The sequence below is a fragment of the Harpegnathos saltator genome, unplaced genomic scaffold, assembly GCF_003227715.2.
Source record: "Harpegnathos saltator strain DR-91 unplaced genomic scaffold, Hsal_v8.6 scaffold381, whole genome shotgun sequence".
NCBI lineage: Eukaryota > Metazoa > Arthropoda > Insecta > Hymenoptera > Formicidae > Harpegnathos > Harpegnathos saltator.
In genome coordinates, this window is record NW_020230185.1 from 1,407,441 (window position 1) to 1,434,812 (window position 27,372).

Genomic DNA, 27,372 nt, shown 5'->3' on the forward strand with positions numbered 1-27,372 from the left:
GCTGGAACGAACGATGCGGAACATGATGCGCCTATCGCGTAAGCGTAGTCCTCGCGCGTAACAATTATCGACGATAGCCGCTCGCGAAGAGGCGCGTTCTACCTCGCGGCTAGAAACCGCCACGGAGAGGCGCGCTCTCGCCCGCCCGCCCGCCTCTCCTCTCCCTGCGCGATTCCGCTTTCTTCCGTTTCGACGTTGCGTTCTCGTTCGTTTAATGGGTACACGGGGGACACGGCTGGAGAAGGAGAGACAGAGAGAGAGAGAGAGAGAGAGAGAGAGAGAGAGAGAGAGAGAGAGAGAGAAAAAGCCGTCGGATTTTTGATCCGCAACATTGGATCCGCGATTTCACGGGCTGCGTCCGTGCTTCTTCTCTGCCTGGCGACGCTCGGCTGGCGTTTCACCTGAAACTAGAAATTACTCGAGCAGACGTCCGTCGTCTTTGCGCTCATCAACGTCTTCGAAGGGAAGTCAAAGCGCCGCGGTGTCTCTGGTATTTCCCACCGTTGCCGATCGAGTGAGACAAATTGCACTCTCGTCTGTTTTATACAGGGTGTTTGAAATGAAAGGATTCGGGACTCTAAGATGGTACGCGCAAAGTGGGGGGAAAAGTCCTGATAAGTATGGGTCGATAAATTAATATCGTCGGAGTTATGAACAATTATTTGTTTTAATTGAAGCAAGTTGCACTTACTCGCTTCCTGGCTGTTTCGCGGTTAGAATAATACGATACGGTCACTCTTACCGTACCGTGGAAACTTTGCGATAGCTCGTTGCAAGTCTTTTACCGTTCATAAAGAACGACTGACAACTGCTTGGTGAAGCGTGTTTGCGAGTGGGAAGAAAACAAATGTTTGTTTACATCCCGAGCAAGAGCGAAGAGACTTTTTCGTAAGGATTCCTTTAACCCTCTGAGGCACGTGTTTTTCAGAAAATCCGAATCACATAAAAATTTATATCATCCCTTATCAGATTTTGAAATTCAAGATGGCGGACGCAAAAATGAAAAATCGCGATAATTTCGGTGACAATGGGTACTGTGGGGTTTATGGAGTCGCTGATTACAAATCCGTTATCAGATTTTCAAAATTCAAGATGTCGGCCACAAATATGAAAAATCGCGATAATTTCGGTGACAATGAGTTTTGGACCTCGGATTCGTAATCAGCGACCTTAAAAGCTAACCAAAGTACAATTTTAGCTAATCATATAAAGATTTTATGATCCGCTATCTTGGAAAATAAATTCTAGAATTTGGACCGCAGATTTGTAATCAGCGAGCTCAAAAACTAACCAGAGTACAATTTTAGCTAATTTAATAAAAATTCTATGATCCGCCATCTTGGAAAATTTATTTTGATATTTGGACCTCAGATTCGTAATCAGCGATCCAAAAAGACCCCCAAATCTTTATTTTGAGCAAAAATTCACTCATAGTCCGTGGAAAATGATTTTTTCTGTAAAAATGCGTATTTGTTCCCATATCATATAAGAAGCTAAACAACGCAAAAACCCCGACAAGAATCAAATGTGAAATATTTCATGAAAATGTGAGAATAAATAGGTGGTAAGCGTATACTTATTACTATGTCTCAAAGGGTTAAAGTATGGTGCTCTCTTGAGCGATAAATGACATAGCCAGATTACATCGGAGCGCATCAACAAAAGCACATCAGAAGCGAGCAAGTGAATTACTCGAATTCGAGTAAATAATTGTTCATAACTCCGGCAATATTAATTTTTCGACTCACGTTTGTCGGGACTCTTGAACACTGCCTGCCCTTAAAAGCCCTGAATCTTTTTTCAAACACGCTGTATATCCAATATTATGCTTTCTTTTATAAGCCGCAACGCAGCACACCCAATGTTACGTTAAATATTGCCCAATATTTTCATAGAGCCAATCTGATCGACGTCGCGCTCGCCGACTCGGCGACTCCCCGCGCCGCGCGCGGTTTGTCACCGCCGCGGCGCGGCGCACCGCGAGAGGATGTCGTTGACCTCGGATCCTTAGGATCCTTAAGACGCAAAAACGCACACGCGAGATACCGTTGGCACGAGTCACCGACATAGATGCACCTGTTCCGCGCCGCTAACGGCGGCGGCGGCGGCGGCGCAACGCGAGCGCGCTCGTTCTTTCCTCCCGCGCGCGTTCCGCGCGAGAAGACTCCGCGCGCGGAGGTCGGCGCGGTATCGTGACGGTGCCGTTTTCGTTCCTCGCTCCTCTCCACTCGTGCTGTGAATTACTTCGCTCGTCGCAGCCCGCGGGAGGTGCCGATTCTCTCACACAGCCGCGCGCGCGCGCGCTTTGGCTTCTCCCGTAACCTTTGGCCTCTCCGAAAGAGCCGGGACAGAATCCGGCGGGTCTTCGCGCGTCCGTCCCGAGAGTATGAATTGCGCAAAGAGTGTGTGCAGGGTGCATCGCCCGCAGACGGGTCTTTCGGCGACGCCTCTCAGAGCTCTCAGGACGAATTCTCACACCTTGGTAGAAAAGCAGAAACCAATCAGAACTCGCGCTGATAGTCTGCGTCCCCCTCTTAAGAAAGAGATCGAGAGAGAGACAGACTACCAGCGCGAGTTCTGATGGGTTTCTGCTTTTTCCCTCAAGTGTGAATCACATCAGGGCAGAAAAGCAGAAAGGCGCAGCAGCAGCCAATCAGAACTCGCGCTGATAGTCTGCTTCTCTCTTGCGAGAGTTTTTCTCTCCGTCACTCTCTTGGCTTCTGCCTCCCTGCTTTCTATTTTTTTCTGCCCAGGTGTGAATACACCCTGAGGGAAAATTCACACCTTGGCAAAAAAGCAGAAAACAGAGAGGCAACATCCAGACAAAAGCCGCGCTTGACAGCCTTTCTCTTGCGACAGAGACAGACTATCAGTGTCTGTCATTCTCTTGGCTTCTGCTGTTCTGCTTTCTGCTTTTCCGTCCTTAAGGCGCATTCACACGTTGGCAGGAAAGCAGGAAAAGCAGGAAGGCAGCATCCAGCCAGAGGTCGCGCCGATAGTCTGTCTCTCCTCTTGCGCGAGTTTTTCTCTCTGTCACTCTCTTGGCTTCTGCTTTTCTGCCCAGGTGTGAATGCGCCCTTAGGGCGGATTCACACGTTGACACAAAAGCAGCATGCAATCAGAGGTCGCGCGCCGATAGTCTCTCTCTCTCTCTCTCTCTCTCTCTTGCGCGAGTTTTTCTCTCTGTCACTCTCTTGGCTTCTGCCGTTCTGCTTTCTGCTTTTCCGTCCTTAAGGCGTATTCACACGTTGCAGGAAAGCAGAAGAAGCAGGAAGACAGCATCCAGTCAGAGGTCGCGCCGATAGTCTGTCTCTCTCTCTCTCTCTCTCTCTCTCTCTTGCGGAGAGATTTTTCCTCCTCGTCACTCGACGCGACGCGACGTGACGCGACGCGTCGTGTCGTGTCGCATTGCGCAGCGCTGCGTCGTGTCGTGCCTGGTCCCGTCCCGTCCCGTCTCGTCTCGTCCCGTCTCGTCTCGTCTCGTCTCGTCTTGTCGCGGCATTCCAGCGCGTCCTTCACCTCAGAGGGAGAGCAGCGGTCGCGTTTTATTTTCATGCTTTCGGTTGGCGCTCGTGCAATTGCATAACGGTCACGCACGCACACACGCATAACACGAGAGATACGTAACGCGCCGGCAGGATCCGCCGGCTTTTAAACGCGAGAGTCGACACGCGCATGCGTGTGTACTCCCGTTGCGTTGCATAAGAATTCGCTCGGGCGCATCTCTCTCTCGCGCGTGCACGCAGAGTCGCAGCGGCGCGCAACAAAGTAGTAGCCGCAATTCGTTGAAACATTTTCAAATAGGCGAGCACTCGGCGATGACACGCGCGCGCGCGCGCGGCCGCTTATTTACGCGACTTTACGGCGCTTTCGGCGGCTGCGGTGTGCGAGCGCGCGTACATAACGGTACGTCGTAAAATGATTCTGCGGAGCGAGAGACGGCCAAGTTTATACGCTTGGATACGGATTTAATCATAATCCGCTGTAGCTTATAGCGCGGAAATCAGGCGGGACATGTGTTGGAGGGATCGCGTTAAAGTATTGATAGGTTTAAACCACTTGCTACTCGGCTTCAGCCGCGTCGCGTGGCGTCGCTCGTTCCGGCACACTTTGCGTTCCAAAATTAGTTCGCTCTCGAGTCCGCTCCGTCGAGCGCGCGCGTGCGCGTGCGCACATCTCTCTCTCTCTCTCTCTGTGTGTGTGTGTGTGTCGATTAGGATGCCACCCTGTTTCGAGAAAATCCGATAACATAACCACGTAATAACGTGGCATTACGGGCCGCGACAAAAAGACGCAGCGCCGCGCGCAGAGTCGTTAGCGTCAGCCGCTCTCCGAGCGTCGAGCGCGCGCAGCCGGCGAAGAGAGAGACCGTGCTTGAAAACACGGAAGTGTTTACCGGGCGAACTTGTCGCGATTACTTGCTTGTTCCCTCGGCCGGCTGAAGCGACGGTAAACGACGCGGCAATTATTCGCAGGCTAGCCGGTCGATCCGCGATCAAAAGTTCCCATGCGTAATCCGCTGCTCGTTACGAGGCACATTTCCGGCCGCGCGTCGTCGTCTCGCCGTCGCCGTCGCCGTCGCCGTCGCCGTCGGATGAGAAAACGCACTCGCACGGCCGCTAGGAGAGAAAGAGACTCGCTCGCGCGTAAACAGCTGTCGCTCTCGGGATTGTATGCGCGCGCGTTCTCGTGTTCTCGGCGCGGACTTAGGCCGATAGACTCGCCGAGGATGTGGCCGGCCGATTAACGGATTAATCGCTCGTCGCGTCCGCGCTTTCATCGGCAGCTGACGTGCGCGCGCGCGCTCGATAATACGGCGACCCGTTAAGAGCGCTAACGGGGACGCCGATATTCGCGACGACTGACGAAACGTGCGCACCGACGGGCGGCGGGCGGCTTTTCGCCGAATCTCGGCCTGCCCTCGGCCGAGTCGTATCGATTTTCGCGGCTGCCGCCGCGCCGCGCCGGCCAGCCGGCCCTCCCCCGCCCGCTCGCCTGTCTGCAGCGACGGGGGTGCAGCCGTGCTCGGCGTGACGGGAAATGCTATCAACGGGAATGTTGCCAGCGAGGGATATTTTGCACTTTTCCCGCGGCTCGACTCCAGAAATTCGCTCTCGCGTGAATTATTATCGTCCTGTCTTTATTTTGAGTCATCAACCTTTAAACGCCGCGATGGGTGAAAATTCACCGGCAACGATATTTTTTAACTGCCACCAGTAGATAGTAGCTCAAATAAAAAGAAAGTTTTTTTTTTCTTTGAAAAATAACCTTTATACACAATTTGAGACTGTTTTACACTCTGTTATAAATCTTTACCATTTAAAATATTTATGGTCCATGTACACTAAAAAGATAATAAGAAAAATATAGGTGAAAATTCACCTAACAATATTTTTAACTGTCGCCGCTAGATAGCAGCTCAAACGAAAGAATTTTTTCTTTTTTGTTTCTTTTTTTTATTTTCCTTGAAAAATAACCTTTATATACGATTTGAGACTATTTTACATTCCGCTACAAATTTTTACCAAATATTTATAGTTGATGCACACTCAAAAAAAAAATAAGAAAATTATGGGTGAAAATCTACTCGATGGTATTTTTTAACTGTCGCCGCTAGATAGCAAATTTAAGGAACTTTTTTTTTTTTTTTTTTTACAGTAGAAGGTTATTATTATCTTTCCTTTAAAAAATTGCATATGATTTAAAACTGTTTCAAAACACACTACTACAAATTTTCACCAAATATTTATAGTCCATGTACACTCAAAAAGAGTAATAAAAAAAATATGGGTGAAAAAACTCATCCTAGCAATAGGAAGTAACAAAAACATCCTGGTGTCCAAGAATTCAGAATCGTTAGGGTTTTTCCACTCCACGGAGCTCTCGGCTGACGACGTCAGGAGCAAAGAAATCTGTACTAAAAATTGCTACGGAAATTACATTCGCGTAAGAAAAGTGACTCTTCGTCTATTTATTAATTCGAATTCGCTTCGACGAAAGAAAAGCTTCCTATCTACGGATATGCCTTTTGATCTGAACGAGAAATCCGCCAGAATTCCTAGCGCGGATTTCTCCTCGCTTCTGACGGCGTCGTTCAAGATGGCCGCCGCGAGGAAGCAGCAGTTCAGGAAGCGAGTATCCTTTTTTATACGTCGCACATGAAAAACAATGTAGCAAGATTACTAACGATATCTTATCATCGACCCTGTCGCAAGCCCGGAGAGGGACGAGCGAGATGCGTAGCTTCGCTTCGTTTTTCGACCGGCGTATCGGAAATTCGTTAAATGCCGCCCGGCTGGTTGCACTCCGCATTGGCGCAACATTACCGTTAGCTACGCTCGCGCAATGGCGAGTTGATCCTTCGAAAATGATAAGCTTAAGTGTTACATAAGATCGCTCACTCGCGACGACATGATTTTCGCGCTAATCCGCGTCTGCATTTCCCTCGGCACGCTGAGCGCGGATTTTCGCAACTCCTCTCTCTCTCTCTCTCTCTCTCTCTCTCTCTCTCTCTCTCTCTCTCTCTCTCTCTCTCTCTCGGTCCGATTTCGCCGACTACCCGCCGCACAGTGTTGTGATACAGGAAATTGATGTTCAAAAAGGTCACAGCATTCAATTTTCAACCGATTGGGACGATTTTTTTTTTTTTTTTTTTATGAAGGTGAAAAGAGATTACCTACAATTGTACCGAGCGATATTTTCGATATCAGGAATCCTAACCAGATCCTTAATGGACAAGGTATGAAATATTGACGCATTTTCAGAAGACGATTTTCTTCTACTTCTGTCAACGCGTAAACTCCATTATTTTAATCGCCGGTGCAGAGGCCTTCGCCGCCCGTTATCCCGTGTGCACGCGAAAATGTTGATGCGCCAAAGGGACGCACTCGAGAGAGCTCCGCTTTTTCTCGTCGGGCCGGCGCGCGCGTAACGGAAAGCTACGCTCGTTGGCAGTCGGCAGTAATAAAGGAATAACGGAGCATTTCCGCAGATGAAAACGCGCGCGCGCGCGGGCGCCATTCTTTTCGCCATCCGTCCTGATCGACTTCGAACGCAGCGCTGGTCCGAGTGCGCATTATCGCGCGTGCATTTAAGAACTGCATCGGAAGAAGAAGTGCGTATGCGCGCGCGGCACGATATCATCTGGCGATTCGCTTCATTATAACGGGCACGGCCGGTGCGCGTGACGTTCGCGATAGCGTGCTGCGCTCGGCGGCTTCGGCCGGCGACTGAACCGCCGCCGAGGCTGCGTCCGGAAAATACGCCAGCTAAAAGAAATAGTTTCAGAACAAGCGGAATCATCTCAATTTTGACGACGTTGAGGTTTGGAGCGTTCTTCGAGCGAAAATTCAAAATAGCCATTATTTTGCAAAACATTCATATAAATGTAAGTACATATAAAAGATAAATTTGTGTTAAATACGACATGACATTGTAAGACAAATTGACAACAAAAGAAAAACATGAAAGAGGATGAGATAAAGAGGATATTACAAACACATTATTCTTGAGGGGGAAATTACATGCGGAGGAGGAGGACTCGCAAAAGTATCCTTGAAAACGGCCTGCTCCGCATGTGCAATAAGGTACAATGAGAATAAATAATAATCCTCTTAAGAAAAGGTTAAATAATCTGTAAATAAGAGGAAGTTTATATTCAAATCAATCATACATATTGCATATGTATATATAACATAATCCCCCTCTAACTTTAAGGGGGGAATTGCGCGGCGTTGATCGGCGCAACATCGCCGTCGCAAACGCTCTCACCGTCTATCGGAGGCATCCTGCGACACGTCGCCATTGTGATTTATCACCGAAGTCTCCGCCGCCGGTGCGGAGCTGCTGTGCTGCAACCTAAACGTTCTCGCGAGAAGAGGCCGACGACGTTGAGGGGTTGAGGGAGACTCGAGGCACGACGGACGCGAATTGCTCGTCAGCGCGCGTGCTTATCAGCCGAAACCTTGCCGAAAACTCGCTTGTTCATCAGCGGCGGAATTAATCACGCGCGAGTTGGCGCAGCAGGGAAGCCGAGACGCTTCCTCTCCCACGCCACGCCCGGGCCTCCTCCTCGCTCGGCGCGCACTTGCGACGCGGAACGGCGCTTTCACGAGGATGCGCGGAAGCCCCGCGACAGCATCGTCGTCTCGCGGCTATTTTCAAGTCGCGGAGCCGGAGCGCGGAGGAGAAAAGGTGCAAAGGCGCGGGGGGAGGGGAAAGAGGGCAAGTGTGACTTACGTAAAGCGGACACCTGCTTCATTGTCGAAGCGACTCCGCGCAGTCGGCGTCCCCCCCCCCCTCCCCCCGTCCTCGCCCCCGTCCCGTCCGACTCGTTCCAGATATTCGATACTCGGTCTCTCTCTCTCTCTCTCTCGCTCTCTCTCTCGCGGCTGATACGCGCGCGATGTGACGAAATAGCGTGAGGTTGCGACGCCACGCGTGCAACAATCATGTAGGCGCGTGATTGTCGTAAGAGCGGCGGAAAGCGCCGTTCCTTCGGCCTTTCAAGGATGCCGAGAAGAGAGAGAGAGAGAGAGAGCGAGAGGGAGAGGGAGAGGGAGGCCGCTCCCCTCGGCATTATAATCGGTAGAACCGGCCGGGAAGGGTCCTCTCGGCGATGAGAGAGAGGCGTTCCGAAAAAAGGGCGAGGGATTCGAGTGCGCGTTACCTTGACGACCTCGAGATCGGATGCTCCAACCGCCCTTCTCGCGGAGACGACTCGCTGAGTTTGACGCTTTGTGTCCTCCTGATGGTGCCTGAGAGCACCGCTCGCTGTGAACGCTCGTGTTTTAAACTTTCTTTTCGTATTTCACCTTACATTCCCCTGTCGGTGCTTAGAAACGCTGCCTTAGAATTTAATCATCAAGTTGTCGTAGAATTCATTTCCCCGTACCTTGTGTTTGTAGCACGCCGAAGGCTATTTAATTACGCGAAAGTTTCATGAGGCAAGTTAATTCAGGATACAAAGGGTTAAGCAGAGCCCCGTGCTTCTCCTGCTTATCTCGCAGGCTTCGTTATCGCTTCGTTATCGTTCGTATAGTAGCGACTTTTGGATCCAGCGAGCTCCGGTCGCTTTAACGCGCGAATTAATCGCCATCAATTAATTAATTAATTAAGCGCCCTAACTCTTTAGCATGTAAACAAAACAGGACTCGATGCAGCCCAACTTGTACGTTGCTAGATGTCATAAAACAATGGGTAAGATTAACGAGCAACAATGAAGTGGCGAATAACAAATAAATAGTAAAATAAAGTAAAATAGTAGCGAGTAACAAGTGACTCGATAGTCGCGTAGAGCACGGAACGAAACAAACGCAGCGTCTCCCAGCAGACGTCTTTGTGTGTCAAGGGATTAAGTAGGCGCACTGTGGCGAAATCACACAAGTGGGCAGTGATTCGGTGATTAAAGTTTATCGCTTTGACGAACGGAACGAATCGATTCTCTTTAAGTTGACCAAAGGAAAGGAATTTTAACGGCGCGCGTGAACGCGTCGCGACCTTTTGAAACTCCGATTCCGAACTCGGGCTCAAATGTTTTTACATTGCTGCGATCTTGTAATGCTTGTAATTGCATACTTGGTACCCGCGTGGAAAATGCTGTTTGGTTGAATGAAGCAATTTTCTGGTGAAACACGAACGACGCGAGAATTTCTGTCGAAGTTGTCGTCGCAGGAGTCCAGGATTCGCCTCAGGATTTCTGGCCGACCAGGACCAGGAAATTCTGGAGCTTCTCGCAAGTCGTTCGCACTTCATCGGAGAATTAGTTCTTCCGACTAAACATCTTTTTCTTCGTGCTTTTTTTTATATTTCTTATATTTCTCGCATCCATTTTAGTTTTTGCGATATTATAGTATATGTTTATACAGGAAGTCCAAGACTACCCGATCTTCTCGTAAACACATTTTTAGAGAAAAATGCTCCAGACAAGTGTTGTTTGGTTCGGAAGGGAACATGAGACGGCGATAGCATTTTGTTTGCAGATGGCGCCATTTTCGAGATATTCAATGATCATCAATTTTCTTAAATGGAAATCCTAATTTTTTATTACATTTATTTTTCTCTATTAACTAATTTGAACAACTTTTGTCTGAAATATTTTTTTTATTTGCCTAATATCTTTTTAAGATATTTAAAGAAAACTTGGTTTCGACATTTAACTTGCGATATCTCGCTATTTGTCGGAAGAAAAAGCGGTGCTAAACTTTCTTACTTTATTCGATGTCAAGAATATATTGTTACAATATGACTTTTGTTGATTTGATAATTTCGAAATCTCCAAAAGTTTACGCATTAACAAAAGTCAGCAGAGCACTATTGTAGCAATATACTAAAGAATTTTTCCCGCGAATGAAGATTCTTATTACCGTAAATCGACGTATCTTTGAATGCGTAAAATCGAAACGTACGAACGAACCGCAGGAGCAAGCAGGAATCGCTCGGCCCGTGGATGCAAATGCGACACGAAAACCGCAGCGTAAAACAAACAACTGCAACGATGGAAAGTAACGAGTAGCCGGGGGCAGAGGAGGAGGGGGGAGAGAAGGGGAAGGGAAGGGGCCGTCAATGTAACCGACGCGCTGTCGTCGAATGTCCACAATTTAAATAGACCATTCACCCGGCGCGACATTATACTTTTAAAGGAGCACGCGATATTTAACGACTATAAATATTCATAACGCCTCGTGAAACGCGCAGCGAGGCGAAGCGGAGTGAAGTGAAAAAGCGACAAGAGGGACGGCAAGAAGAGCAGTCGGCGGGGCAGGGGGAGGGGGGCAGCAGCATTTTCTTCCAGTGAGTCGCGCCGAGAGAGACTTCGTTGCGGGATTTCTCCGGGCGAGCATTCGAAATGCGCGAATTTCAATCGGCCGACGTCGCTCGAAAGTGGACGGCTCGCGATTTCCCGCGTTCACCGGCGGGGACCCGATCTCCCAGCCGGAGTCGGTCGGACGAAAGCAAGGAGAGAGACCGGGTGCTCTTCTGGGCGCACGCACACGATGAGGTAACACGGCGCGATAAAAACGAAAAGATCGCGGCGCGGCGGCGCGCACAGTGAAACTTCAATTCGAAACTTCAAATTCTGTGGACATCGACTAAAATTCTGTTGCGGAAAGAAAATTTTGTGCAGGAATAAGTTTTGATGAAATTAATTTTCATAAAATATTTTGTTTATAATATTTTTGTATACCATTTTGATAATAATAGTATTGTAATGAATATATATAAATATACATATATATGTATAGTGCTCCTATTCGGTTTCAACAGCGCCACGTGAAGGTAAGGAACAAGCTAGCCTTGAGCGAGTTGTATGAAATCTTCTTGCATAAATTCAATTAATAAAATATTTGTTATATATTTTTGAAAATTTTAAGATTGAACAATCTGTATGAAAACACAAGAGAAAATTGCAAGACTAGTGGATTTTGTAAGACAAAATTCGTGAAAACAAGCCAAGGATAACAATACAGCATAGAGATTCCTCGCAAATCCTTTGATTACGTGTATATGAATAGAACTGGATTAAACGGAAGGACTATTCGAAATTTTGCGGTTCTTTTCCAATCCGTTGCAACAGATTGAAAAAAATTTATGTCTTGTTTCTGATCTATGTGACGCTGACTTGAAACCAAACAGGAATATTTAAAACTTAAAAGGAAAAGATATTGTTATAAAAATATTATGGAAATATAAACAGAAATTTTACTGAAATTTTCATTACAAATGATTTCTGGACGAAATTCTGTCTGTCGAACCGAATTTTCATTCATGTACAATAATAAGTTACATGTTTTCTATCCACTGTACAATGTATAGAAGAAAAGATCGCACGAGATCGCAGCTGAAGCCTATACTGTTTTTTACTATATGAATGATTTTTTTAAAATCCTATTCAGTACATCTTGAACAAATATGAACATTTTTTTAATTATTCAATAAACATGTATGAAATGAGTTACGATTTCGTTCTAATTCATCACAGAGAAAAATACGTAAAATATAACAAAATGTGGCAACGGATATCATAAAAATGTTCTTGAAGAATCATAGAATTGTGTACCATAAGATACACAACGATCGATTATTTATATAATTATTTATATAAAATGCAGCGAACACAAATGGACGACTTATGCTCAACACATTTTACTTATCACAGAAACTCGAGACTTTAGACGCTTACAGTATCTAAATATATTACTCATTACTTGATATTTTCTGCATTCGGATCATATATTAGAACTTTTTTGCAATACATTCTAGTAGTAGATGAAGTTGTGAAATTCCAACTTTTATTTTTGGTCGGTCCGATGTCCACCTTTTTCACCGTTTCGATCCACTGTGCGGCGACAGCGGCTCGTTATGCCGCTTGTTTGTTGATGCCTAGGAACAACTTTCCTGAAGGCCCAGTTCCCACGATCCGCGTCGGCGTGTGCACACGCAGGCGGCTACAATGCGAGCGCGAGGTGCACGTGCGGCTTTGGAAAGCGGCGGGAAAAAGCGAACCGAGGGGGGACCCGTGAGGAGGAGGAGGGGCGGTGAGGTCGTGAGAGTTGATGTTCCCGCGATGCGCATTTGCGCGTAAGTAAGAAACGGAAAAGCCGAGTGAAACCGAATCCCGCGCGCCGAGGAGTAGCGCTGTGAAAGATGGGATTTTGACGATGCTAATGGCGGCCGCGCTGCGCCGCCGGTTGAATTCGCAGCCTTGATTTGAGTATTCTAGTATTCCCTGCCGGCACGCGTTTCACCGCCGTGTCATTTCTGTACCGGTGACGCACGCGCATTCCACCGGGGGTCGCGTCACCCGCCACGGCTGACGGTCTTACTTTCATTCGCGAGCGAGCGATATTAAAAAGTGGGTTCGCTCGAGGGCGCTTCCTTCTCTTGGAGGATCTTCCGCGCGAGGCCATCGGAAATTGGCAGAAATCAAGGAAGAGGCGCATGTCTTTCTTCCGCAATTTTCTTAGCGTAGGCAGCCACATGTGGCCCTCCGCCGTCGTCAGATTCGAAGGGACAGACAAATCTTTTTTAATTTATCTGAATTTTCAAGTTGCGGGGGTTAAATCCTTCTGACACTCGCAGGGGAATTCCAAAAGATCCCCAAGGGGTCCCTGAAGGGCTCGACAATTCTTTTTTTTTTTTAGATTTCAAAAGGTCGATTTAGAAGGAGGGAGGGAGGGCTAGATACACTTTTGTTTTTACCAATTCTCCGAGTCAACTTGGAGAGAAAAAAGAATAGGAAAAATGTTTACGGAGCGTTTAACCTCAACTGTTGATAATGCCGAGACGAAAAATCGGCCCAGAGCCCGAGTAGAAAAATTGATGGGACTCTGATAAGGATGTGATTATTTTTCTCTAACATTAATCGGGCTCTAGTAGAGATGGATAGACAAGGACCCTACAAGATGGGTAACTAATGGTTCAACGGATCCTTGTAAGGCAATATTATGAGGGTCTTATAAGGAAGTATTTTTATCATTTCTTGAATAAAAATACTCCTTTTTATTCCAAGAAATTTAGACTAATTTCTTGATTTCTTCATAACCTTATTAGTATGCAACAAGAATCTTTTATTTTAAAAGTATAGCATTCTTTACACATAAAAATTCTGCTACTGTTTTTATTAAAGTTTGCTGCAAAACGAGGGCAGTACGAGAGCAAAATCCTTGAAAGAGGCTAATGAATATGGCAACTAATAAGACTAATAAAATTTATTTTTAATTGCAACAAGAAATGTATAATAAAAAAATGTTTTAAAGAACCAGATAGAGCGTAACACAATACTAAACAATAACAATTTTATTACACGCTTCAGATCTTATTAATTTTCTATAACAAAACTTGATTTTGTACATCTAAAGCGTCCTTAAAAGATCCTTCTAAGGCCCACATCAGTCTTCCATGTGAAAGCGTTATTTCGTAAAATCTAAAACATGCATTCCCTAAAAAATTCTTCTAAGGCCTTTATTAGTTCTCCCTATCAAAGCCTTATTTATTAGACCTAAGGCATCCCTAAAAAATCCTTTTAAGACCCTCATCAGTTTTCCTTTATTAAGACCTTATTTCGTAAAATCTAAGGTACGTAAGGTATCCCTAAAAAATGCATTTCAAGACCTGATGTAGTAATCCCTTTTTAGGGCATTCAGCCTTGTCGGAGTCTTACGCTTCATGAGGATGAACGACCCTAATAATATTTTGCTCGGGCGTCGGGCGCGTGTCGATGGCTTCAGCTGCAATTGATGCAACGATAGTGGCAGAGGGACGACGGTGGTGTCGCGGTACGATTTTGAAAGAGAGGTCAATCGCTCCATTAGTAGTTTCGAGCGGTACGTGTGACCACGTGGAATATCGCCAGAAGCTGGGCCGTGACGCGATCTACCTGGTATCCCCGATCTATATTTACAGCGAGAACGACCGATGGGATATGCGATCAATCGTGCCCGCTGCCAAGTGCTGTCCGTACCTTCGATTCTTCCTGCTTTAAACGACCCCGACGGAGGTGCCAGCGCGAAACAAATTATCCGAGTATTATTATCGGTCCCGCTGTATCAGCGGGATAGTAGTAGGCGTAGCGCGGAGAGATTTATTAATAGAGAGTCGCGCTCTGAGAGAACGGCGGGCCGGAAGGGGGACGAGCAAGGGGACTTAAATAACACACCACCGATGGAGTTAAATGGCCGCGCGCCACCTTGGCGGTGGTCGCCGCCGCTTGTTGGAATCTTTTAATCAGCATCGCGCCGCGACGCGTGAAACGTGTCGCGAGCGGCGGAAGGCCGGCGTTTGCCGAAACGCAAAGTGGAGCTTTTGCCCCTCGCCTTTCCCTCACCAAGGACGACGATCCTTTTCGTTCCCGAACGTCAGCACGACGCACAGGTGCCGCCGCCGCCGCCGCCGCCACCGCCGCGCACGCATAAATCATTCGGGATTTAATACGCCGGCGTAACGAGTTCTCGCCTCGTACGCGACGATCGCCGTCGTCGTCGTCGTCGTCGTCTAAGGTGAAGGCTGGTGAAAAAGAGCGAGTTCCTTTCTCTCCTTCTTGAGACGCGCGCGTGTGTCATGCGGATAGAAGGTAACCGCGGCGAGAATTAATCTCGTTCCGCATAAAGCATAAACCAGAGATAATAAAATACGGCGCGCTCTCTCGGTTCCTCTCCCCCCTCGCGGGCAGATCTATCTCCCCCCGGTCCCCCGTCTTTGTGCGCGCAAAACGTGTATGTTCCGCGGATGAGGCGCGAGTGCGCGCGCACGAGAGAGAGAGAGAGAGAGAGAGAGAGCGGGGGGGCTTTATTGCAGCTCGTGTCCCCGCATTGTTGCGCGCGAGGAGTAGCAAGGACGACCGCATTTGGATCTGGACTCGTCCCTTTGTTGCGAGGAACTCGAGAGACTCGAGTCGCGCGCGCGCGCGCGCGCGCGATGCCTATTTCTCTCATCGCTGTCCGTGTTCTACCACGTCGACACTCTCGTCAACATCCGCTCATCTGGTCGTGAGGAGATAATTCCGGAAGTGCATCGTCGTGCGTGCCTGAAAATTAGGCTGTTGGCCCCGTGAGTTCTCAGGATTTTGCCGGATGCGGCGAAAGGAGACGTTCCGAGCGCGCTTCACTCCCTTTGCAGATTTTTTGGAATCCTCCTGCGAGTCTTGGAGGAATTTAACCCCCGCAAGCCGAACATTAAATAGACTCAAACTTGCGATGCCAACCGAGGATTGGTCGTTCCGATATCCCAAACGCGGGTTTTTCGTTTGGAATTGAAATAGAAATTTTTCGGAGTGCCTCAAATCGTTTGTACCTCAAAGGGACCGGAAGTACGAAAGTAACCTTCCGCGACATATTTTGAAGATCCTATACTTCCGGTTCCTTTGAGGTACAAACGAATTTTTTTCGAATGGCGTTTGGCCGTTTTTTTGCGATATCTTATACTTGCTTGCTGGCTATTTGCCCTTCCCCTTATCTTTTTATTCTGTGAGGTACAAACGAAACAAAAGGTGATACAAACAGATACAAACGAAGTACAATCGAGCCGTATTGCGAATTTTTTTTTTATCAAGTTGCTTGCCAGGTTCACATCGGTCTGTTCAAAGACGAAACGATCTTGGTTTAGCCGTAGTCTAACAATAATATAGGAAGAGAAAACCAAAGTCGTTTGTATTCAGCGGCATTTTTGTAGGATTTAATCTTGTATTAAACCTAGCTTGAATTTAAATAAAAATACCAATATAAAATATAAAAATAAAAACTACCAATATAAAATTCTGATATTTTTTTTTGGTTATCACTACTCATGGTCTCAGTTGAAGAAAAACTCAAATTTTATTCTTAAAACACTTGTGAAAAAAAGTCGGGCGTTAAAGGGTTAAACCATTTCGAAAAAATGTCTCTGAATAACATAGCCTAACCTCAGCTTATCGTTCGTCCATGAGTGGGTTAGACCAGTCTAAGGACCAACCAAGCCGAGACTAAAACAAGATTATTACGGTTTTACGCGTTGTCTCTGAATAGCAGCCATTATGTCCCTAACCTAAAATCCTAAATCCGCGTAGAGATTACGGGAGCTCGGACTAGATCCCGGAAAATCTCCGCGCGGCCATTAGCGTTTCTTTTCTCTGTCAGACGTCGACACGAGCGAAAAGCGAGCGTCCGTTCTCCGGTGAAGCGACGCGCTCTCGACCACTCCCGATCTCAAGCTCGCGATGCTCGCGATGGGGAGAGAATCGGCGCCTCGATCTCGGGTAATACCGGTATCCCCGCCGTTTCCCGTCGCGGAGATACAAGCGCGGCCGACTCGGTCTCCCTCATTTCGCGCGGTTATCTATCGGGGCGCATCGGCTCGCCCTGGAACCTGGCCGCGCGTTAAATCACTCCCTTAAATATCGAATTAACATACATACCGATCGGTATCGGTGCGCGCGCGCGCCTTGGATCCCGCATTACCGTGCCACGTCGCCACGGGAATATACGATAACGCGCGCGCAAATCGTCCATTGTCCACGCGTCGTTTAACATCGAGCGGACCGGGACTCGAGAGTCCAGTCGCGCGAGTAGTCCTCCTCTGCCGTCTGCCGTCGTGTCTCGTGGACTTCCGACGTCAACGATCGGCCCGTCGCCGTCGTCGTGCTCATCAGCACGTGGTATCTCCTACCGTTCCACGCTCTCGGGCCGCCCGAGGCGCGGACGTGCGATACTCGCGAATAACGCCGCCGCGCGCTCTCCCCGTTGTTAATCCTTTGCGCGCTCGAGGAATATTCCCACAGCTCTTCCCACCAATTAATTATAAATATAACTTTTTTTCAATCGCTAGGAAAATTACGAAAAAGGATTTTTATTTCCTTTCACGTTTTGTCGCCACATTTTATGCTATATTCCGTCGTTCCCTGTCGTCTTTAAATCTTCTCCGTGCCAGCACAGCTGGCACTCCGAGCTGCCGGGATGAACGTCCATGCCAGCTGTGCTGGCATTCCGAGTTGCCGGAACGAACGTCCATGCCAGCTGTGCTGGCATTCCCGAGTGCAAAGGTGTGTCATAAGCGCGATTGATTTCCCCCTGCGAGAAGCATCGAGTGCGCGCCTCGTCTCTTCGCTTCCGACTGCTGCTGAGAAGGCAGAAGTTGCTGCCGTGCGTAAATGAAAGCCTCTTTCCAGCACGGCTTTCCTCTGACGCCATCATTCAAGATGGCTGCCAAGATGGGAACCAAGAGGAACTTAAGTAAATGACGGTAAATGACGGACTGTTCGCTTCTCCAATCCAAAATATGGAAGAAATGACGATGCGGAAAAGCCCGAAACGTCTCAATCAGCGACGCGAGAGACTTTCGAGAGACTACTCTCGACGGGCGGATCGCATGCGCTCGCGCGCGCGAGAGAGAGAGGGGGGGGAGAGTGTTTTCCCAACGGAATGTGTTGCGGGTGTCGACAGTTGTTACATCAGCAATAGGCTAAGTAACTCCGAAGAGTCCGAAGTAACAGGCGGCGAGCGCGCGCGGTGGCGAGGCTATCTATGAGTGAGCCGTGTTGCACGTATCGAGTTGTATAACGCGCCGTTGCTCTCGACGGGCAGGTATATGCACGCTTACCTACAGCCAGAAAGTGGTTACGTTACGTGGCCGACGCCACGCCTCGAACGCGTAACGTTTCCTCGTTCCACGGAAGGAGATTATTACTCCAACCCCGCCGCGAAACCGCACGTATTTGCGCTCGCGCTCGCGCTCGCGCGCGATCGATTACGACACACACTTCGGATTCGTGTAATATAATAATCTCGCGCCTCTGGTTCTCTCGCGCGACGTACTGTTATTCTCCATCGGCATCGCAGGACGCGTAGAGCAAGACGACGTGTCGCGTGCGGCGGGCGGCCGCGAGGTTGGAGGAAACGTTTTTTAAAATGGAAAAAACAAAACATGACAGTTTCTTCGCTTGAGACTGTTCCTTGTGTTTTAAATGTATCTCACACGGGCGCAGGCTTTTTTTAAAATCATTTCGTTCAAATGAACTATGATATATACAGATAGAAGGTGTGAATTATTAAGGGGGGAATTACCACGGAGCGGGCAGCGTTTTTACGAAGTTTTTCAGAAACGGTAGGATCAGTGGACTTGAAATTTTCGCAGTGTGTTGTTCGTTAATGTTCAAGATGTAAAATAAATTTTATTCAATCACACGAACCGATCGAATTTGTAATTATAGATAAAAATACAGTCATCCGTTTGCGAGATCTATGTTTGCTGTTGACATAATTCCGGGCCTCTCTCTTGCTTTGAAAGCAAAAACTGAAAAAGATTTTTAAAATATACAGTTGTCATTATAGCTCGTACCAAAATGGAAGCAGTGAAGCCAAGTTTGGAAAAATAATGACTGTACAAAAAAAAAGTATCGAAAATGAAACTTTTTCGATGTAATAATCATGTTTAGAAAAAATGAATAAATTAAAATATAACTGTGTATGAGGTAGGGACGAAAACTACATGCCTGCTGGATATTGTGTAAACATTTCAAGTTATTCGGTTCAGCAGATTTTGCGTAATCTGTCGACGTTGTCGACAGTTAAAGAAAATAGTGTTTCCAGATAAGCGCGTTTCAAGTTTTATCTGTACTTTCCATATAGATAGTAACAAATTTCCGCTCTGCTCGCTTAGTTTTTTCTTCTCTCTCTCTCTCTCTCTCTCTCTCTCTCTTTCTTTGCTTTCGATCGAAAATTTATCATGACGATATATCCATGCTGAAAATCTAATTCGGATATTGCATTAAGGCCGCGTTACGCCTTGCTGCAACACCGCGGCCGGATTAGATCTCTCGCGATACGATCTTTCTTCCGTTTAAATTCCCGTCTCGTGAAAACTTGACGAAATTCATCATACTCGTAACAAAAAGCAACGCAGAAGCGGGATCGCGCGATGGTATCGCGGCCGCGTAATAACGATCTTAAAGCAGCGGCGTTAATTCGATTCTCACGAAACCCTGGATGTAATGAATTCAAGCTCTCCCCCCCCTCTCTCTCTCTCTCTCTCTCTCGCTCTCGCTCTGGAGAGGCGTTGACTTTCGCTTATTATCCAATAAGATCGGTGTCGCCGATCTCCGGCCGGTGCAACGCCGCGCATACACGCCGCCGCGCCGTTAATTTACCTAATTAACCTCTCGGCGAGTTCTCGTGGGCGACGATCTTTGAATCCGCGGACGATTCGTTAGGCCGGCGACGGCGCGGCGGCGGGACGTCAATTAAGGCGGCGATACGAACGTGCCTCAGCAGCCATCGGCCGCGCCGCGCCGCGCCGAGTTTCTTCCACTTTGGTCGGATAAAGGAAATTCCCTATCAACAAATCCCTCCGCTGTCGCACCGTGCACGCGCGCGAGTGAGAAGCAAATTAATGAGGCTTAATTACGCGCTTGCTCTTACAGCGGCCGGCTTGTTCTTACTTCCGCTCGTTGGAATAATTGTTTCGGGGAGCCATTAGGCTCTCCTCGCCTGCTACACTCGCATATCGCTCGCGCATCTCTCGGGCTTTTTCTGCGCCGTCGGTGATTTGCGCGGGCGGGATTGCGACGAAAGTAAAAATGGAGTTCGCTCTCCGGTGGGCGTGCGCCTTTTAGGCTATGACAAAACGGATGATGAATCTGTCCTTCTCGTAAATTTAACCCTGTCTACATATTATATACATACATATATATATATATATATATTCATATATATTAGAGATGTGCGAATTAATAATTTTTATGTCGAATCAGATCGAATCTCATTTTTTAAATTCGAATTCGAATCGAATCTATGAAATTCAGTCGAATTTGAATCGATTCGAATCTATGAAATTTCAGTCGAATTTGAATCGATTCGAATCTATGAAATTTCAGTCGAATTCGAATCGAATCATTAAAAAATTTAACATGCAAAAATTAAACATGCAAATAATGATGGAAGATTTTAATATGAAAGGGAATATTGATATTGTAATATCATCTTAAAGTAAAATATATATTTAAGTAATTAAAGTAATTTATAATTAAGTTATTAATTATAAGTTAAGGGTTAATAACAAGTTAAGGGTTCAAAGATATACAGACCTAGATGGCCCGTTTTGCAACTGATGCACTCAAACGACAATGTATTTGATTCCTATTCGAATTATTCGCATTCGAATCATAGGGATTCGAATTCGAATAGTTCGCACATCTCTAATACGTATATGTATAAAATGTTATATGCATTCATATTGAGTGATAAATAATATTCGTATTAATTATACGAATAATATCATATTCGTATTAATTAACATTTGACGAAGTGGATAAACGAAATAAATATCCTCGAATGGCAAAACTCGCGAATTTTCGGACGATTTTGCACGAGTCCGGTCGCACGAAGATTGTCGCTGTTGCGATTGTTTCTTGTGGTCGAACCTAAAGACTGATTTACACAGTGCTGTTTCCGCTTTGAGCAAATCTCTCGGATCGCCAGCGAATTTGCCGGTAAAAATGTCTTCCAGACGCTCGATTTTCATTTGCCAGCGTCTAAAATTTGAGAGACGCGCGCGGCGTCTAGTGATCGCTGCGACAAAATTGGCCGCAGGCACCGAAGGTTTAGGCTAAAAATCGGGCGTCTGGAAAAAGTGTTTACCGACGAATACGCTGGCGACTCAAGAAACTTGCTGAAAATGAGTAAAAGCAGCGTCGTGTGTAAATCAGCCTTAACGGCGGACTCTTGCACGCATGCGGGAAAGCATCGCGGGAAAGGCAAAGTACAAAATTGTAAAAATTCGCATCACCATGAAAGTCGCGTTGCGACAAGAGGATATTCTCATTCGCATTCGCAGAGGGCGCGAACAAAACGCGGACACGCGCGAGCTTTCTATCCGGTGTAGGGTTTCCGTTCATGGATATTCTCGCATGCGTATGATATTACCCGCGACTCTTCCGTCACCCGAGATTCGCGAAATAAGATCCCGGATATCCCGCGCACGACGAGTTTTCGGCTGGATTTCCGGTCCTTCACGGGCTAAGCGCGCGGAGTAATTAAATCCACACGGCCGCTCGCGGAACGAGAATTCCCTCCCGACTTCGCTCCTGCGCCGATCTCGCGATCCTGCGCCCTCCTCTCTTTTAATCTACTCGTGTTCCCGCGTTGGCGTGCTCGAGAAGAAGAAAAAGAAAAAGAGAGCACCGCGCCGATTAATACCGAACGACACACGGCATCGTCCTGAGCAGAAAATTGTTAGGAATCCTGAGGAAGCACACAAGGCCCCGATAAGGCTGAAAGTAGGATACCCTGAAAAGGGATGCCTCATTATTACCGCATCAGGCCCCGGGATGGATCTTTTAGAGAGGAGGGATATACTTTAAATTTTACGAAATACAGTTTTGATAAGGAAACCTGATGAGGGCCTTAGAAGGATTTTTTAGCTTTAAGATGCCTTAAATTTACGTAATTGATAAGGCTGTGATAGGGATAACTGAGGAAGGCCTTAAAAGAATTTTTTTAGGGACGTCTTAGATCTAATAAGTAAGGCTTTGATAAGGAAAACTGAGGAGGGCCCTAGGAGAATTTTTTTAGGAATGCTTTTCCGAAATAACGCTTTAACATGGAAAACTGATGTGGGTCTTAGAAGGATTTTTTAAGGATGCTTTAGGTGTACAAAATCAAGTTTTGTTATAGAAAATTAATAAGATCTGAAGGGTGTAATAAAATTGTCATAGTTTAGTATTGTTTTAGTACGTACGTTCTATCTGGTTCTTTTAAAGATTTTTCAATTGTACCGCAATTAAAAACAAATTTTATTAGTTTTATTAGTTGCCACATTCACTAGTCTTTTCCAAGAATTTTCTAGTATTGCCTTCGCTTTGAAATACAGCAAACTTTAATAAAAACAGCAGCAGGATTTTTACGTATAAAAAATGCTATATTTAATTGTAAAGTATGCTACATTTTTTAAGTAAAAAATTCTTATTGTATACTAACAAGGTCATAAAGAAATCAAGAAATTACAGTCTCTGTAATTTCTCGGAATGGAAAGAAGGAATTTTTTTGCTCAAGCAATGTACGATAAAAATATTTCCTTACAAGGCCCTCGTAATATCGCCTTATAAGGACCTGTTAAACCATTTGTTATAGACCATTTGTTATAGATATCTTGTAGAGTCCTTGTCTTTCTATCCCTATCAGGGTCCGATTAATGTTGGAGAAAAATGATCAGGTCCTTACCAGAGCCCTATTAATTTTCTTACTCGGAGTCGTACGTGCGGAGGAGGAGCGGGCAGGCGCCTGGTGGACGCCGTTGTCGGATCTTGAGTTTCGGATAAATCCGTTCCTCGGGGATAAAGCGAGAGGATCGGGTGTGGCGATACAGCCGAGCGGCGTATGGAAGAGGCGATTAGTCACGGATTTAGACAACAGCTGCAACGCGCAAGGCGCGTCCCGTCTCTCGTCCGCGCCGTTAACGCGCTCGGCTCTCCCGCTCTCCGTTCGAGTTTTAGGCGCGTCTCACGGCGGCCGCCGCAAATGCGCACAGCGGGGGTGGTTACCCTTCAAACTACCCCAACCGATGATCTTATACTTTTTCTCTTCTGACCGAGAGAAGGCTGCGATATGCCGGAGCGCTCCGAGAGTCGCGATGTCTCAGCAAATGTGAGTTCTGGAAGAAAAGAAAATGGCGCATATCCGCGTCGAGAAGTAATATATACATTTCTCGTATTCACGCGGTGCGTTCAATCTTTTATGTCAACAACGATCGCATTCCGCTGCAGTTTCCTCGATATCGCGCGCCGTCGTTATGCTTGGGCAATGCGCGGGGCCGGCCCGACGCGGCGGCGGCCATCGTCTTCCCTCGCTAATTATTGCATCGAAACGCACTCGAGCGCGCGCTCTCGCCGCTCCGGGCGATTTTATCTGCGCCATCCCGGCGGAGCGGCGGCGTTTCTTCGGGAAAAATCCCCGCGTTTCCCCCTGCGCGTGGTCGCAGTCGCGCCGAAGAATCCAGCCGGTCGCGCGGAACGGCCGTGAAACGGTCGCGAAACGATTCGCCGCATCCGTCTCGACGTAGCTCGTCGCTCGCTGCCCGTATTATCGTAACGGTTTCCAGGTAGATCTTCCGAGAAGCGCGCTTTAAGGAAAGGCTGCTCTCGAGGAAGAACTGGACCTTGGATACTGGACACTGGCCAGGGTAACATTCCGGCGTAGGCTGTGTGTCACGTCGCGTCGTCGCCGTCGCCGTCGCCGTCGCCGCCGTGAAACGCTCGCGCGCCATACGGTACAAGTATGGATTCCATATGATTCCTCGAAGGACGATCTACGTTCGAGCCGACAGCGGCGCCGTTTTTCCGTCGGAGCGCGAGGAATTTTGTCGCCGTCTGCGCGACCTAATCGATTGCCATTATGTATCTCTCTCTCTCTCTCTCTCTCTCTCTCTCTCTCTCTCTCTCTCTCTGGCTCTCTCTCTCTCTCTCTCTGTCTCTGTCTCTGTCTCTCCGCACGTACGCGGAGACTAACAGGATATTCGCCGTCGTCTGTTTATACGAGACATCACCGGGATTCTTGAACGAACCCCCGCGCGCGCGCGGGAGGAGAAATGACGGCCGATCAAACATGTCCTCGGGAGAGATCAATCCCAGAGAGCGATAAACGAACGCGCCCGTGGAGCTCGCTTGCTTGCAAGCGCGTCTTGAACACACATCGTATATCATCTATCGTTTACCAGCCTCGTTCCTCAATATCGAATTTTCTCGGTGTATTTGGAGAGAGATTCCGGAAGGGGCGAGGAGGGAGCGAGAGAGAGAGAGAGACGGAGAAAGAAAGAAAAAGCAGGAGCAATGTTCCCCGCGTTTCTGTCGTTCTTCTCCCTCGGTCTCGTGGTGTTTCGGTTAATACCGACAGCTTGATGACTCGAAGGGCTATTTTTGCCGCGCCGTGGCGGAAACAGGCGGCAATCGTCGCTCGGCGATAAGCTCGATCGGAAGCGGAGGAAAAACCGACGGAGCTTGCATCAACCGCGGCGGCGTCGTCGGCCTCGCGTGCTTTCCGACGGGGCGGCTTTTTCCCCGCGTAGTCCTCTCTCTCTCTCTCTCTCTCTCTCTCTCTCTCTCTCTCTCTCTCTCTCTCTGTCTCTCTCTCTCGACGTGTGTGTTCACGGCGACCGGAAAGATCTCATTATTAGCCTGGTATTCTTTGCGAACTCAGCCTGGCATCCGCCCAGACATTCTCGGGATGATCGGTATTTTTAGCGCGGTATTCTTACGCGGCGATTTAAATGGCGACGCCGCATAGGCAGCGGCGTACTTTATTTCGCATGACGCAAAGCCTCTTATCTCGCGATTACGTCGCGCCAATACCAAACACTCGGCTTCCTCCCGCCTGCCGTCCAGCCCCTCGCGATATATTGTTAGCGTCCGAGTAATCACCCAGGAAAAAGTATTCTATTTGCAAAGTGATTTCTCCCATAGTCTCATATTCTAAAAATAAAAAATTTCTGTGGAGAAATCCGCCCCTGCTCTCATCCCACGCGAATGTTCGTTTTCGCTCTTATTAAGTTATCCGCTGCAAACAATAATTTCTCTGCTTTTCATATATTTTCTAATATTCAATAATGACGAAACGCTTGATTGCATTTTATTTGACCTTTTCATTCCTAAAATAAAAAAATAATATGCATCGGGATGAAATCTCATCCACGACAGCGTTAACGCGATTCTCTTTGAGCCCTTCAGGGATTAAGGAAGATCGTGTCCAGAAAGAGTGGAGACCGTGAAGAGATTAATCGGGTGGTCGATTGATAACCTACGCACTCAAAAGAAGTATTCTATTTGTAAAGTGATTTTTCTCATAGTCTCATATTCTAAGCGAGGCCTATTACAAAAAAAAATTTCTCTTTCGATAAAGCGATTAAAGTGAACCATTCATGTAAAATTTATTAGATATTATTCTAACTGTTTTTCCTTTATTTCTAGAGCATTTCCTCTTATATCAATTAATTTTCGTCTTATATGAAGAGGATTTGAATGTCGACTTCTTTTGCTCAGTCATATTCTACCTTCGGTAATCATCCACTCTCATTTATGTGTTAATTTAACATACAGCAAATATGTTAAAAAGTAACACGCATAATATGTAAAAAATTAACACAAAAATGTAACATTCGAATGCCGTCAAGAATCACAGTTTGTGTTAAATTGACATACAATGAATGTTACTTCAACATTTGGGAAAAGTAATGATCTATGATTTGATGAAATGAAAATGTCAAATTGACATAATCTATACGTTAAAAATCCAATCTTTATATAATATAACACATGATAACTGTTATATATTTTGAGGAAATTAACACATTTTAGATGTCGACTTTAACGTATAAAATATGTCAGAGCAAGAATTCATGCACTTACATATAAATTGTGTGGTATTTTAACATTTGAAGAATGTTATTTTAACACTTGAAAATAGTTAATCTTAATTTAACACAAGAAAGTCTAGGTAACACAACAACGATATGTTAAATTAACACACGAGACTGTGTAAAAAATTTAACACGAAACTTTCTACACATAAAAAATTTTAACAAAAGTACGAAATGTTTTTAACTGTGTACTTATTGTAGAACTCGAGTACCATCTACATATATTACTTTTTGCTATATACATTATAATAATTTTTTTAAATTAACTAGTATGGTATAACCAGAGTAAGAATTAAAAAAAAAAAAGATTAAATAATCTGCATGTAAGAGGAAATTTATACTAAAAATCAATAAGATTTGCATCACACATGTATAATTCCTCTAACTTTAAGAACAATGCGTTTAGAATATTTTCCTCTTAATCTCGGAGAAATCCTCTTGAGGCCATATATCGGAAGAAAATCCTCGAAAATTTAGATGATTCCGCTTGTTCTGAAATTACTGTCTTTTGGGTGTGTAACATCCTGTGAGAATCCTGCGGTGAACCTAGGCGCTCCGTGTCTTATAAAATCCGTGTCGGATAAAATAAAGCGAGTGAGGGCGAAGAAACGCGAGCAAAACTTCCTCACCTCCGCTTCAGCCAGGCTTCCCGCACCTTTTTACCTCACGTCGCAAAAAGCCTCCCGACACAAAGACCGTTTCTAAACGTCATTAAGCGGCTGCCGGCTCAAGAGATCCATTCTCCCGGTGTGTCACTTGAAAAGTGACAGTAACGAGCGGAATATATTATTTATCGATTAAGCCAATAATAACGATTATCAAGCGGGAGCGCGCAAAAAGGAGCGCGGCAGCTCCGAGCTGCCGAGGAAACCCCGCCGCGGCCGGTCTGCAAAGTAGGCGTAATATTGAGGCAGGATTAATTACTCGATAATCACCGGGAAAATACTGGGAGCGCGCTGCACGCGCGTATACATATTTCATGCGGCCGCGGCGCGGCGCGGCGGGACAACGTTATGAAATTAATCGTAAACCACGAACGTAGAAATAAAACGACGGGGAAGGCTGCGAACGACTCGGCCTCCGGCGGATAGACGAGTTCGCACGTGCAGCCAAGTTACGTGTTTACGCGGCGTATAACGCTAATAAAGTTCGTTTTATTAGGATCAAGCGCGCCGGATATCGCCGGGTAGAATGGCTGGATGGAATATCGACTCCCTCCTCCGCGCGCGCATCATTGGGAATTTAATTGCGATTATTAGCATTCGCTCGGACTCGTTCTTCGTTCCCCCCGCCCCCGCCCACTGCCCCCTGAAGTTTGACGAGCGATATCGCCGACCGAGCGCGCTCGCAGAAGTGTGTCTTATTAATGGCGCATCGCTGTAGATTAGAGGAGGAGATCTTGTTAATTCGCAACTCGCGAGTGCTGCGACGTGGTCCAGATTGCGTATCGAGTTGCGAGTTTGATCGCGCGCATCCTCCTCCTGTCGAATAATCGCGAGC

General features: G+C 46.7%; 1 protein-coding gene across 8 annotated transcripts in view; it reads left to right on the plus strand.

Annotated features, from left to right (window-relative positions):
- The window catches only part of smash (smallish), an 88,546-nt gene that overhangs the window by 16,413 nt on the left and 44,761 nt on the right, over positions 1 to 27,372 (plus strand). The gene's annotated exons all lie outside the window — the stretch shown is intronic.